This window comes from Cetorhinus maximus, chromosome 9 (genome assembly GCF_964194155.1).
Source record: "Cetorhinus maximus chromosome 9, sCetMax3.hap1.1, whole genome shotgun sequence".
NCBI lineage: Eukaryota > Metazoa > Chordata > Chondrichthyes > Lamniformes > Cetorhinidae > Cetorhinus > Cetorhinus maximus.
Window position 1 is genome coordinate 69,053,996 of NC_135887.1, and position 15,093 is coordinate 69,069,088.

A 15,093-nucleotide genomic window follows, 5' to 3' on the forward strand; every position below is an offset into this window, starting at 1 on the left:
AGAAAGCCCTCTCCCTGGGGCCTCTGCTTACTCCAGATGGCAGGACAGAATGCTATGGCATTTCTGGACAGTTGGCAAAGGCATGGAAGTGGAGGGTGTGCAAGAGCAGCCAGTACTGGAAAGCCCTCTGTGCAGTGTAGAATGGCAAGGAGAGGATTTCTGACAGACAGCTCAGGTTGTGGGGCCGAGGTTCCCGAGGATGGTTTCAGGACCTGGTGCCTATGAGAAATTCCTTCCAAACTGGGGTTAGCTCAGATGGGAGTGCTCCACACACTTGAGCAGCCCCGACCCAGCAAGTGCGGTCATAGCCAAGCATCATGTTTTCAAGGCTTTTGATAGCTTTGGCTGCAAGCTGGATGTAGTCCAGGGATGCACATCATGCAAGTTCTTCTGGCAACATTCAGTCTGCTCCTCCACCATCCAATACGTTCCTGACTCTTGTCATTTTAGGAACCTGCACCCCTCTTCTGCCAGCCACATGAAATCGTACTGGTGGAGGTGTGGATTGCTGACTAGCAGCCCCCTGATTATAGTCATCACTCCCAATGGGAGAGAGTTCCAGCTGGAGGCAACCATGTTCCAGGCCTTGATCAGTACCTGCTAAAAAGATAGGCAGCTCCTGCAAGGAGACACGGAGAACCCCGGGTTCATAAACAGGAGTTGCATATCCTAACTGAGGCCATGCAGCTGGCAGAAGAAATATGTATAGGTATCTCTACAGGGTCTGAAAGTGGAAAGTCGCCACCTGGATGCAAAGCAAAGACCCAGTGTGCCCTTATGTCCCAGAAGAAGTCAATTAGCTTCCACTGTAACTTGATGACAAATTTAGGGGAGAGATCAAAGTGACCAACTGGTATCACAACATACCTGCAACCAGTTGGTTTATGACAGCACACGACCCCTAAAGGCCAGCACTTGGAGCAGTCCTGTCAGGTGAACTACGTGAGCAGCGATTTCGGACTCCAGCTCTTGCAAGTTCGGTGGCCAGGCTTCCTTGGCAGGGCTAAGTTAGACTCCCAAATAGAGGAAGAGAGCAAAAGGCCTCAGCTCCTCCTGCAGAGAATCCAGCTGCCACCAAGGAATTCTGAACATGTTTCCCAGTTGATCCTGGTGAAGAACACTGCAGAGTACACTTGCTGACACTCACGCATCCGCTTCAAGGGATACGGGAAAGGCTCCACACATAGTGCATATAATTGGCAGGATATAGCCTGACGCACTCCTCTTCCAAAGTGAAGAGGCACCATCAAGGATCTATTAACCTTAATCAGGTATTCTGCGGTGATTACAGAAGTCAGATCAAAGTGACAAAATGTGTCCAGAGCCTGAATGCCTGCATTGTCCTGAATAAGTATTCGTGTTCCTCCCTGTCAAATGCCATCTTCTGATCTAGGGATAGAAAGGCGGCAAACATATCAGCCCTCTGGGAATGGTGGATGTTATTGTGGATGGTTCAGGTCCGGGACCACGTAAGACAGGATAGGGTGGATGATGTAGGCCAGCACAGTGCCAAGCTGAGCAGACATGGCCCTGGCAAAGCGCTGAGGAGGGAGACCAGACGCCAGTTCTTATGCAAGAGAAGATCTTTCCTCTTAGGCGGCAGGACAACGATGGCCCTGCATCAGGAATGGACGTCTCCCAAATCGTCAAACTTTCCTCCAGGACTCACATACAGTCTCCACCCACGCCCTCCCACCATGTACGTGCCAGATCGCCCTGTGGGACTACACAGTCAACCCGTTGAGCTCTAGGGACTTGCCCCTCTAAAACCAGTCAGCAGCACTAGTCAGCTTCGGCTGATAAAATGGAGCACTGAGCTGCTTGCCACCCTTTTGACTGATCTTTGGTAGATCCTCCCACAAAACTCTGCGAGTATCCACACTGGATGGATCTGGAGAGAACAGAGAGTCGTAATAGGGTTGGGCCTAGGCACTGACACAGTCCTGATCCCAGACAAGGGATCCATCGTCAACAGGCTTAGGAGCTGCTCACGGACTCCCTGCCTTTTTTCTAGTGAGCAGAAGGAGAAGCTGTGGTCCAGGTCTTGAAGGGACCGCATCCACTACCTCATGTACACGCCTCAAGACCTAACAAGCTGTACATTCCTCATCATGCATTTCTTTTTGTACGGTTTCGCAGGACCAGGTCTGTGATGTCCCCTGAGGCAGGCTTCCAGGTCGAGCACCTCCTTCTCCAACTGCTCAACCATGGCCTTCAGCCTCCTCATCAATCCCATTACCTACTCCTGACACATGACCCATCTTTAGATTATTCCATTTAAAATGTTTCCATTTCCATTTAAAATGCCCAATGCCCTCCAGCGAGCTATCGTCCTCCTGTGGGTTGTTGTCACCAATGTCCAACTCAACCGAATCCATCTCCCTCACCATCCAACCCCTAGGATCAAGGCCCAGAACTGCCAGGTTCCTCTGGGGGTTCTGGGTCTCACTCCACCTCTGGTAACAGATCACATGGTGTCTCAGGAAAGATTTTCATAATAAACACCAACGCACTTAGCACCAATGCCAGAGATGGACTTTCCCACACCCAGTGACCCAGCATGTGGAGCAGTTTTATCAGGGTCCTCAGCCAGCTCCTGTTGGTCCCTGGGGATGCTCTTTGTGGGCTCAGCCTCAAGAGCCTCACCTACTTCGGCGTCCAAGCTATGAGTTACCATGACAATCTGCATGGACACTGCATCCCCTCATCATACAGGGGCTTCTCAAATCCCCGGGACGCACAAATTGGATGGAAAAGTCTGTTGCTCCCTCGCACGGGACGTATAGAGCTCCTCCGATAACGGAGCCAGGTGAAAGTTCCATGAAGGAGTGCCGGCACCTCCTCAATGAAAAGGCTACGCTTCTCTGGTTTTCCTTTGCTTCCGCAGAGTGACACCTCCTTCTTCTTTCCTGAGAGATATGCAGAGGAACGGAGACCTTGATATCAATTGAAGCCTCCTGATCCATAGTCTCCCTCTCTGCTTTGCTCCTACACCACATCCCAGTCTTTGAATGTATAGCTCCCACTAAAGCAGGCATGACCTCAGTCTCGGGTGCAGTACCAGGCTTGTTAATGGCATTACTCTGAAGCAGTCCATTCCAAATGCAGCAAGACTTGGACAATATCCAGGCTTAGGCTGACAAGTGGCAAGTAACACTTGTGTCACACAAGTACCAGGCAATGACCATCGCCAACAAGAGAGAATCTAACCATATCCCCTTGATATTCAATGACATTGCCATCGCTGAATTCCCCACTATCAATATCATGGGGGTTACCATTGACCAGAAACTGAACTGGACTAGCCATATAAATACTGTGGCTACAACAGCAGGTCAGAGGCTAGGAATCCTGTGGTGATTAACTCACCTCCTGACTCCCCAGAGCCAGTCCACCATCTACAAGGCACAAGTCAGGAGTGTGATGGAATACTCTCCACTTGTCTGGATGAGTGCAGCTCCAAGAGCACTCAAGAAGCTTGACACCCTCCAGGACAAAGCAGCCACTTGATTGGCACCCCAAACACAAACATTCACACCCTCCACCACCAACGCACAGTGGCAGCAGCCTGTACCATCTACAAGATGCACTACAGAAACTCACCAAGGCTATTTAGACAGCACATTCCATACCCATGACTGCTACCATCTAGAAGGACAAGGGCAGCAGACACATGAGAGCACCACCACCTGCAAGTTCCCCTACAAGCCACTTGCCATCCTGACTTGGAAATATATCATTGTTCCTTCACTGTCACTGGGTCAAAATCCTGGAACTCCCTCCCTAATATCATTGTGGGTGTACCTACACCATCTGTACTATAGCAGTTCAAGAAGCACCATCTTCTCAAGGACAATTAGGGATGGGCAATAAAGCCAGCGACACCCACATCCCACGAATGAATTTTAAAAACTCACATGCCTGGAGACATGAGCAGGCTCACTAACAGGCACAGGAACACATAAACCCGACCAGGTGAATGGTATTTTTAGAAGTCAGGATCGTGATGTAAGAAAATGGCTTGACTTGAGGTTCCCAAACTGAGGATGAAAATCAGACCCAGTGACTATTTTTTATCCAACATCAATCAACAGCCATCTCATTCACAAAATGCATGCTGAAAGTATTAATATTAATATGACATCTAAATCTTTTTTCACAACTACCTACTCAGCAAATAGCCATTTTCCATCAAGGAGCAGTTATATAGAATTATACAGAATGAATAGCACAACAACAGTCCATACGGCCCAATTTGTTGAGTAGACTGCGTGGTTTATGGTCCACATGATCCCTACTTCACCTAACTATCAGCATATCCTCCTGCTCCATTCTCCCCATGTACTTCACAGTTTCCTCTTATCCACATTTACACTATTCTCCTCAACTACTCCATGATGTAGAAAGTTCCGCATTCTAATCACTCTCTGAGTAAAGAAAATTGGAAACATAACATTAGTGCATTAAGCAAGTGACCACTTTCCAGAACAAAGAAAATCTGATATATCAAAAGAAAATTCTGGCAGTTTACGAAACACGTTTGGAAAATCACAGCCATAGACTCTAAACTCTCTGTTTTCTAACTAACTGCTCAGATAATGCCACATAGCAACTTTTGTAATATTTCCCTTCAGGAGGTTAAGATACAATGATAATTCTGGGTATTGGCAATTAAATTACTAATTTAAAGGTTAAGGAAGTCGGGCTCATTTTCTTTAGAAAAGAATCTTCAACATTACTTCATTGAAGTTTTGAAAATAATGCAAAGATTGACAGGTTGATGCAGAAGTGGCAAGTGGTAAGCAACATTGGGCTGACAAGTGCCAAGAAACACTCGCACCAGGCAATGACCATCCCCAACAAGAGAGAATCTAGCCATCTCCCCATGACATTCAATGGCATTACCATCACTGAATCCCCCACTATCAACATCCTAGGGATTTAACATTGACCAGAAACTGAACTGGACTAGCCACATTCCTGCAGTGAATAACTCACCTCCTGACTCCCCAAAGTCTATCCACGATCTCCAAGGCACAAGTCAGGAGTGTGATGGAATACTCTCCACTTGCCTGGATGAGTGCAATTCCAACAACACTCAAAAAGCTGGACACCATCCAGGGCAAAGCAGTCTGCTTGATTGGCACATTCACTCCCTCCACCACTGATTCACAGTGGTAGCAGTCTGTACCATCTACAAGATGCACTGCAGAAACTCAGCAAGGCTCCTTAGACAGCACCTTCCAAGCCCATGACAGTTACCATCTAGGAGGACAAGGGCAGCAGACCATGGACCACCTGGAAGCTCCCTCTAAGCCACATACCATCCTGACTTGGAAATATATTACTGCTCCTTCACTGTCACTGGGTCAAAATCCTGGAACTCCCTCCCAAACAGCACTGTGAGCGTACCTACACCACATGGACTGCAGAGGTTTAAGAGGGCAGCTCACCACCACCTTCTCAAGGGTAATTAGGAATGGGCAATAAATGCTGGCCTTGCCAGCCATGCCCACCTCCCATGAATGAAATAAAAGAATATAAATTTGTTCATGATAGTGAAGGGCACAAATGTTACAGAACATGAGCTAAAAAAAGAGTTTAGAAATACTAAAGGTATTGGTGAGAACTTGTTCACCCAACAGGTAATAACATTTTAAAGCAAGTTACCAGAAGTGGCCTTGGAGTTGATGAAACAATACCATACTTCACTGAAAAGGCTTGGGATTAATTGGTTAGAGAGAGGGGGTTGGTATAACAAATGAGAAAGAGATGGAGTTGTTCGGCCTAATACTATTTTTCTTGCTTGCAAGAATAATATCCTTATAGTGCTCCCAAAACTGGTCTTTGCCAGTAAAAAAGTCAATGAAAAAGAAAGCCAGTGCATGGTGTAAAATGAGCTGCCAATTTGCTGAGTCCTTTTCATGCAACCGGCATAGACTAATGTGACCCCAGTAAATATTGTGATAATCCCATTATGTTTCTCATAGTATTTTTTCGATATGTCATCAGCTTGCAGTGTTGTCATAAAATTGAATTTGAGAAGTTATAGCGCTCCATTCCTTGAAGGCTTAATGTCACTACTCACTGGCCATTGCTGACTGTGAGTTGCTGACACCACCAGTGCTTTTCAAAAATGTAATTGCTACAGTATTACAATTCATGAAGCTTGGGCTGGTTAACTAAGATTCTGAAGGTGCTGCTCTTTCCAGCAGGAGAGTCTGAAGGTAATCAAATCACATCTAATTACAATAAACGGAAGTTTGGCTTTATATCCCTCATTTAAAAATCAGTTGAAAATAAAATGATTAACAAGAGTGGTAAAATGATAATAGAAAGTTGCAGTAACTTGCCACATATAGAAGAATTCAGAAATTCTGATGCCTTTGATACATGTCCATGACCCAGTCAGGTCAGGCAATGAGACCATCGACCTACATCAAGCACATCAGCCACAGCAAAACAGTACGGCAGTAACCACAAAATGCAGCAAGATTTCTTGTTAATGTGAGAACCCAGCTCAGAGACTTTGTTGCCTGTTGACGTGAAAGTAAGTCCGATGAATTTAATAACAAGTCTTTTTTTGTATCTTAGTTGTCCCTTGGCAGAGATGTGTCAACATCATAAATCCAATGGCCTGAATTTTTCCCTCATCGGGCGTGCGCGATTGGCGGGCCCGGGAAGAGCTTGGAAATGGGCCCCCGACCTTGATCGGTCCCTGACCACGACTTCATGCTGGCTGGCCAATTAATGGCCAGTCAGCATGAAACGCGCGCTGAAAAGCTCAGCGCTGCCAGGGTGGGGGCGGGAAGAGGGCGGGCGATGACGTCACTGCAGACGCAGGTGGGCACTTCAAGAGACAGCTGCCTCAGGGAGCTGCAGACCTGCAAATAATGAAACAAAGCACTAAAAAGCTGCAAAAAATATCCATGCATCACAATCAAGCACCTGAAAGCATACCTCATAAAAATGCTGCCCCCAGATATTTCTTCTTATTTTGTTCCCTAACAGAGATTTCCTCCCTCCCTTGATTGAGGTTTCATGTAAAAGTTAAAGGCGCCTGGACGATTCGCCCATCCGCCAACCTTAAGTTTGTACAGGCCATGAAAAATCACAGACAAGTGCACTGTTAATGGGCTTAATTGCCCCCTTAATTGTCAGCGGGAGCACTTCTGACTTTTGCACACGCCCACTGATCAAAATATCACGCACTGACGTCAGGATGCTCGCCTGACATCGTCTCACGCAATTTTAAGCTCAATTGGGTCGGGCACGCGCCCGCGGGGCGTAAAATTCTGCCCAATAGCTTGAATTTGTGATTAGTACAATTAACAACCGTATAATAATGGGAGAACACAAAGTGGAGAGCACAAGCTGCTAAGTCAATGTCTGAAATTGCAGAGAGATACTTGGGACTGATTTAACTTTTCTCTTTGTCGAGATAGTTTTCAACTACCCTAGAACCACAGCAAAAAATGACTTCTGTAAGGCTGGAGAAACTCTAGAAAAACAGCATAAATTGTATTTATTCACTCTTTACATGACACCCGTGGCTCTTCCACTGAAATTACATAAGCCAATTGGGAGACCTACAGAAATTTAGCCCTTAAACCTATAGGAAGAGTTGTGCTTATGAATTTTAGAAACAATTAGAAATCGGCTGTGTAGGACTAGGGAACATTGAGAGTAAAGCTAGTTGGGGATAGATATGAGAAAGTATGTTGATTTCCAAAAACAAAATTAGAAATTTCTTGGCATTTGTCATTATGTTAAGGTCAAGTGGAGAGTTAGGAAAAGAAATGGGTGATCACCACGGTGCAAGTCTCTGTAAAATATAACAACAGAGCGACTAGGTGGTATATGCACACAAATTGTTGAAGGTGCCAGGCAGGTTGGGAAAGTGCTTAAAAAGGCATACAGGAGCTTCTAGGCTTTATTAGTAAAGGCATAGAGTACAAAAGCAAGAAAGTAATGATGAATATTCATAAAACACTAGTTTAGCCTCAACTGGAGTGTGACATCCAGTTCTCAATACCACATTTGGGATGTGAAGGTTTTATAGAAGGTACAAAACATATTTTAAAGATGGTTCCAGGATTGAGGGACTTCAGTTACTTAGTTATTGGAGAAGCTGGGGTTTTTCTCCCTCTAAAAGAGACGGTTGAGAGGAGATTTGATAGAAGTGTCTTGAGGGGTCTCAACAGAATAGATAGAAAAAAACTATTCCCAAGAGTGAAACGGTTGATAGGCAGAGGACACTGATAAAAGGTATTTGCCAAAAGAACCAATAGCAACACAAGGAAAAATCTTTATGCAGTGACTGGTTATGATCTGGAAATCACTATCTAAGAGTGTGATCGAGAGAGCTATAATCTGGGGTTTCAATAGGGTATTGAACAAGTGCCTAAAGAGAAAAAAGAATTCAGGGTTATAAGGGCTGGAAGTGGGACTAAATGAATTGTTCTTCCACAAATATGACAAACTGATAAGCATCTTTTGTGCTGTAACTATTCTATGATTCTATGATAAACTGCTCCTACATCACAATCGTGACTAAACTTCAAAAAGTGTTTCAGTACCTGTACAGCAACTTGGGATCGCCTGAGATCATGAAAGGCACTGTATGAATGCAAGTCTTCCCTCATAGATTCACCAATGCCAGCGTGGGTAAGAACTGGGGCCCAAAGTTCCTGGAGGAGCACAAAACAGGCAGACTGACCGTAATTGTCTGTAATAAGAATATAAAAAATAGAAGCAGAAGTAGATCATTCAGTCCCTCAAAAATGATCCTTTATTCAATAAAATCATGGTTGATCTTCTGTCTCAGCTACCTCTACCTTCCTGCATTACAATATTCCTTGACTGCTTCAGTATTCAAAATCTGTGAATCTCTGACTTGAATATAATCAAGGACTGAACATCAACAAACCTGAAAAGTGCCCAGTCTACCTCAAATTACCCTGGAAGAGTATGGGATCTCGAAAATTTGAGCAACAGGTGAAGCTAGCCGTTTCACACTACAAGCCATTTTTTTGGCCAGTTTTAAGTTAATTCACCTAACCTTCAGTGATTTATGTCAAAATAGCTAGAAATAACTGTCTTAGGTTCAACACATTACCTAGAGGGCATCTTAGAATGGATTTTTGTATTTCTGTGGGTCAGCAAAATCAGTATGTACTCTTAATGTTTAATGTATTTAGTTGTACAAAGAATGTAGGTATATGTATGCCTTTGTCACAGAATTGTTATGGTGCAGAAGGAGGCTATTTGGTCCATCATGTCTGCACCGGCTCTCCGAATGAGCATTATGATTTAGTGCCATTCTGTTGCCTTTTCCCCGTACCCTTGCACATTATTAGCGCTGCTTTAAGGACTGATTTTAAATTCACATAATTTTATATCAGATATGTTTGTGAAAAGGTATTTTGTACAGAAGATAATTTTAAATATATAAGGCTTTTTAAACTAAGATTTTCAGCTTTAAGTTTGTAACACAAAATTGTAGCAAAGAACTGACACTAAGACATTTATGATTAGATAAAAGGACAGTAACCAGCCTTGAAACTAAAAATCTGTACAAATTATATAAAGACGTGTATTCAAAATCAGATTAACACTGCACACTTAACAGCTCATTATTTATTATCAAGATTAATTATGCGCATAGGCCAAAAACAAATTAAGATAAATTAAGGAATATGTCAGCCAATCAAAGATTGACAAGGTCCATGAAGAGAAAGGATCTTGAACCTTCTCTAGGGGTTAAAAACCCCAATTCGAGATACACCTTTGGCTAACAATAGTCTGACCAAAGATACTTGTTCAAAAGAAGGAATGGGACACACTTTCGGGAAGCTGATCAACATATCAAAAGTCATGAAGGACTGTTGGATGAAATAAGTATACTCCATGTTTCAGGTAATATACTTCAAAATTAGACTAGTGTAGCAAGAAGACAGAATGATTTTAATTACAAACACATTGTTATAGAGTTGATCTTCAGACAACTTTTCTTACTGGAAACATTTGACTTTATTTACAAGACAGCAGAAGCAACTAAATGTGTGTAGTAAACTCCATAACTAAAGAACTCTCTCTTGTAGAGGTTCCCCACACTGCTAACACATTGGATTATACAGGTCATGTGATCTTACAGCACAAGATTATTCTTAAAGTTACAGTCCAACATTTCCTAAAACTATAATCACTACACACATGTTCTGTGTATAAAACTGAGATAATCTATTTGTATAAATGTATGATTCTTCTACATTTGGGCTTATCCAATTCTGCATTATAACCTTGTACTAACTCGCATTTCTATCTAAATAAACTTCTTTGAAGTTACTATCAGAAAAGTCTCAAGCTGTGTGGGTCTAAGTCTCATTAGAACCTGAGATTTAAAAGATAAGGTAATAAGGTAATCAGGCAGAGTCAACATGGTTTTGTTAAAAGGAAATCATGTTTAACCAATTTATTGGAGTTCATTGAAAAAGTAACAGGTGCTGTGGATAAAGGGAATGGTGGATGTACGATACATCTTCTGGTTGGCAAGATGTAATGAGTGGTGTACCACTGGGATCAATGCTGGGGCCTCAACTTTCTAAAATTTATATAAATGAATTGAGTGAAGGGACCAATGTTATGATGCTAAATTTGCTGATATCACAAAGATAGATTGGAAATTAAGTTGTGAGGAGGCTACAAAGAGATATAGATAGGTTAAGTGAGTGGGAAAAGATCTGGCAGTTGGACTATAATGTGGGAAAATGTGGACTTGTCCATTTTGGCAGGAAGAATAAAAAATAAGCATATTATCTAAATAGTGAGAGATTGCAGAATTCTGAGGTGCAGAGGGATTTGGGGTGTCTTTGTGCATGAATCAAAAAAGGTTAGTATGCAGGTACAGCAAGTAATTAGTAAAGCTAATATAATGTTACCATTTATTGCAAGGGAATTGAATACAAATGTAGGGAGGTTATGTTTCAGTTTACAGGGCATTGGTGAGACCACATTAGAAGGACTGTGTAGGGTATTGGTTTCCTTATTTAAGGAAGGGTCTAAATGCATTGGAAGCAGCTCAGAAAAGATTTACTAGGCGAATACCTGGAATGGGCGCATTGTCTTATAAGGAAAGGTTAGACAGGCTAGGTTTATATCCGCTGGAGTTTAAAAGAGTAAGAGGTGACTTGGTTGAAACGTATAAGATCCTGAGGGGTCCTGACGAGGTGAATGTGAAAAGGATGTTTCCCCTTGTAGGGGAATCTAGAATGGGGCCACTATTTAAAAATAAGGGGTCAACCATCTAAGACAGAGATGAGGAGAATTTTTTCTCTCTCACAGGGTCATAGCTCTTTGGAACTCTCTTCCTCAAAAGGCAGTGGAAGCAGAGTCTTTAAATATTTTTAAGGCAGCGATAGATAGATTCTTGATAAACAAGAGTGTGAAAGGTTATCCGGGGTAGGCAGAAATGTAGAGTTGAGGTCACAATCAGATCAGCCATGATCTTATTGAACGGCAAAGCAGGCTCAAGGGGCTGAGTGGCCGACAAGTGAGTAATATGGTAAATTAATTTCAGTGCAAGTGCAATGCCAGCTTTGTAGGCCATAGGTCCTAATGATGTATCAAACAATATGTCCCTTCAGCAATAGGCAGAGTATTGACTGTACTCAACCAGCCTGTTACAAGCCTCAGAATATAATATCTAACATTGGCTGTGATTACACAATTGGGCTGCACTTGCTGAACAATCCTGAGTGTGCTAAGAACTACACTAACAACCAATTTAAAATTATTAGTCAGTCTCGCAATGTGGCTCACTTACCTGCAGGGGCCTGTCCTCTGCTGTAAAAAGGAACATCTCCAGGCATTGAACTTTTTTTGAATTAAGCAAACATGTTGGGGGACAATAGTTCCCTGATGCATTTTCCATGGCAATGCTGCGAACAATCAGAGTCGACTTGCCAGCCAATCAGTACCCTTTTCTCATACAGAATAAATTCTTGCTCCCTTTCAAATTTGGCATTCTTCTGTTTGTCCTGATGATTACAAGACTAGAAGCTTCAACAGCACATTTCTTTTATCAGCAATAGAATTTTAAATGTCCACATTGCATTGAGGAAATGTATCCTCATCTTGGTCCTGAATGGTTGACCCCTTATTCTGAGGCTGTGAGGCCTAGTTCTAGGCTCCCCAACCAGGGGAAACAATTTCCTACTGTCTACCTATCAAGCCCTAAGAATGTTATACGCTTCAATGTATAATATTCTTAGGGTTCTCATTCTCCTGAACTTTAGGGAATCTAGCCTTAGTCTACTCAATCTCTCCTCATAAGACTATGCTCATCCCAGGAATCAGTATCATGAACATTTGTTGCACCGTCTCTAAGATGAGTATATCCTTCCTTAAATAGGGAGACCAACTGTACATAGCACTTCAGATGTGGTCTCACCAAAGACCTATAGAATTGCAGTAAGACATTTTTACTCTTGTCCTCCAATCCCTTAGTAATAAAGGCTAGCATACCATGTCCATTTCCCTAATTGCTTGTTGTAGCTGCATGTTAACCTCCTGCCATTTATGTACAAGGACATTCAGGTCCTTCTGAATATTAACATTTCCTAATTTCTCACAATTTAAAAAATATCCTACTTTTCTATTTTTCATATAGGTGAATAACTTCACATTTCTCCACATTATATTCCATCTGCCAAGTTGTTGCCCATTCACTTACACGGTTTATATCCTTTTGCAGCCTCTTGGTATCCCTCTTACAGATTACTTTCCCTACCATATTTTCCCTGCTACATGCAGCCCAACCTCCACTGTGGAGAGAAGCAGATGACTCATCTGCCCACACCCGTTATCAAGTGTCAAGTGTGTGATTGCCTACTGTCTTGGTCAAGTGCACAAGGTGGCATGAAGTAAACATGCTGTTATGACACAGCAGATGGTAAATGCTGAGCCATTCAGATCCCAGAGGGAAACTTGAAACAACTGTCACAACCAATTTTCAATTTGTATAAATTTTGAGATGCCTGCCTTGAATTCAGTATGAAATAAGACCACAAAGTCTTATAGGTTTTTAAAAAAACTAGATTAAACATTTATTAATAAGAGAAATTATTTTAAATACACACATATATCTGTACATTACTACAATGATAACTTCTAAATCCCCTAATCAATCTAACTCCCAGTTATACTTTCGTTAAGGCAACAGTAAGACACATAGATTTTAAAAGACCCAGGCAAAGAAACATGATACCCTGAACAACTGGCTTTCTAAGTGAGTTTTCTTAACTTCAGTCCTTTGAAGACAGCAGCTTGAGGCATAGATGCTGGAGGCTTTTCACACACTTGTAAGATCTTAAAAATGCCTTCCCTTACAAAACAGTCTTCTTTATACATTTCTTCCTCTTTGAATGCAAATACCCATTGTTTCACTATCTTTGGACTTCATCTCCCTGATAATAAAGCCCTCTCATAGCACTAAGTTTTACCAGTAATCTTTGGGAAAAATAAACACACTGTTTCTAAACTTCATCTGGCTACGTGACACATTTCACCCCTCCTTTGAAAACAATCTAGTCTGGTTTATTTTAAAATGCAAATGTTTCCTTGACACCTATGTTTCTAAACTTCCTCAGGTTTATCTAATTAACATTTCAAACCTACCTTCTCATCTTAGATCAAAGCACCCAGACTAGCTGCCTCTAATTCAATTAAATCTCACACACCCACACACACAGATACTTAGACACATTCCACTATTGCTCTATTTTACAATAAATTACAATAACATTATGAGAATTATTATATTGCCTTGACACATGCCAATCTGTCATGCATGGCAACGGAGGATTCTTGGGGTGAGGGGGAGCTTATGAACTACAACACGTTAGTTAGCAAGCATCCTTAGAGAATTGTTCACCACCAACAAAGGGCATGTTGGACACACAACTGAAAGCATGGTTTTTCCACAGCAGGTTAATTACAATGTCGCTTTTTATTTGCAGGACAAAAAGGCACATAATTTCCAAGAGAGGGCCAAGACTGGAGTTAGTCAACTCAACTTGGCAATTTTCACCTCTCTGGAGGCTGGAGCTGGTGGTGGATGCCATTGAACGAGGCGAAGTTGGAGGATAGCCCGGAAATGGTGAGATTCCAAGGGAGCATAGCTCTCTTCTGCAAAGGTAGTTCTGAAGGTGGTAGTGAGGTGGCGGGGGAGGGGGGAGCAGTAAAGCTGTGGCACCATGGAGTTGCACCAGTTTCTGATTCCTCTCAGGAAAGCAGAAAGAGCCAAACGGCATGAGTGGATGAGCAGGTGCTGTCACCATTGGGGGACACCTCTCAGAGCACTTCTCATGGGGACAGCCTCTTCTCCGCCCCTCAGCCATTGACACAAATGCCTCAGAGTGCTCCGGTGACAGACGAGAATCCTGCAACTGTGCAGGAGGCTTCCACAACGCCAGGGACCTTACTGCCTTAGGTAAACAGAGGAAACCCACCAAAGTCATCCCAGGTAATGGGGCATAAAGGTCAGCAGCCTGTCTCCAGTACAGTTGGCGATGAGGGTGAAGCACCATACCACAGCATCCAGAAAATATTTAAGAAAACAACTGATTAGTCACACATGGGTTCACAAGAGTGACTGCTTAGTTTTATCAGGTCGGAAATTTCTTGATTCATTTTGTCAATAACTAACTGTTCTTTGCACTTGTGGCCCTGGCTGCATTATTGTTTAATGTTTGTGATGTGCTGGTTTTGATTTGGATTGATTGCATGCTGTTAAAGGAGTTTGAGCTCATGTGGGCCGCTCTGATTGGCCTCATTTGGTACTTCTACAATGGCACATGTACAAATGGCTCTGGTGTTGAGTGGGTGATATCAAGAAAAGCTGAGGGTGGCCAAGATGGTCTCGTAGATCAAATTACAGATTGCTAGTCAAGTCTTTGCTTTGTTCACAAATCTCGCATCCTGCGCACTGACTTGCACAGCTGGCTAGCTCTCCTCCTCATCATCACACTCACCCTCAGGCCCTTCATCAGAGGATGGGGCTCACTACATTCGATCCTCCTCTGCCAGGGTTTC

The 15,093-nt window shown here is 42.9% G+C and overlaps 1 long non-coding RNA gene across 1 annotated transcript in view; it reads right to left on the minus strand.

Annotated features, from left to right (window-relative positions):
• LOC144684703 (uncharacterized) overlaps window positions 1-8,728 on the minus strand; it is a 53,573-nt gene extending 44,845 nt beyond the window's left edge. Inside the window, exons 1-2 of the long non-coding RNA XR_013577546.1 lie at window positions 8,580-8,728; window positions 6,354-6,884 (exon numbers count right to left, since the gene is read on the minus strand). This is a non-coding gene — a long non-coding RNA (uncharacterized LOC144684703). The remainder of the gene's footprint in view (window positions 1-6,353; window positions 6,885-8,579) is intronic.
• Window positions 8,729-15,093: the final 6,365 nt, after the last annotated feature.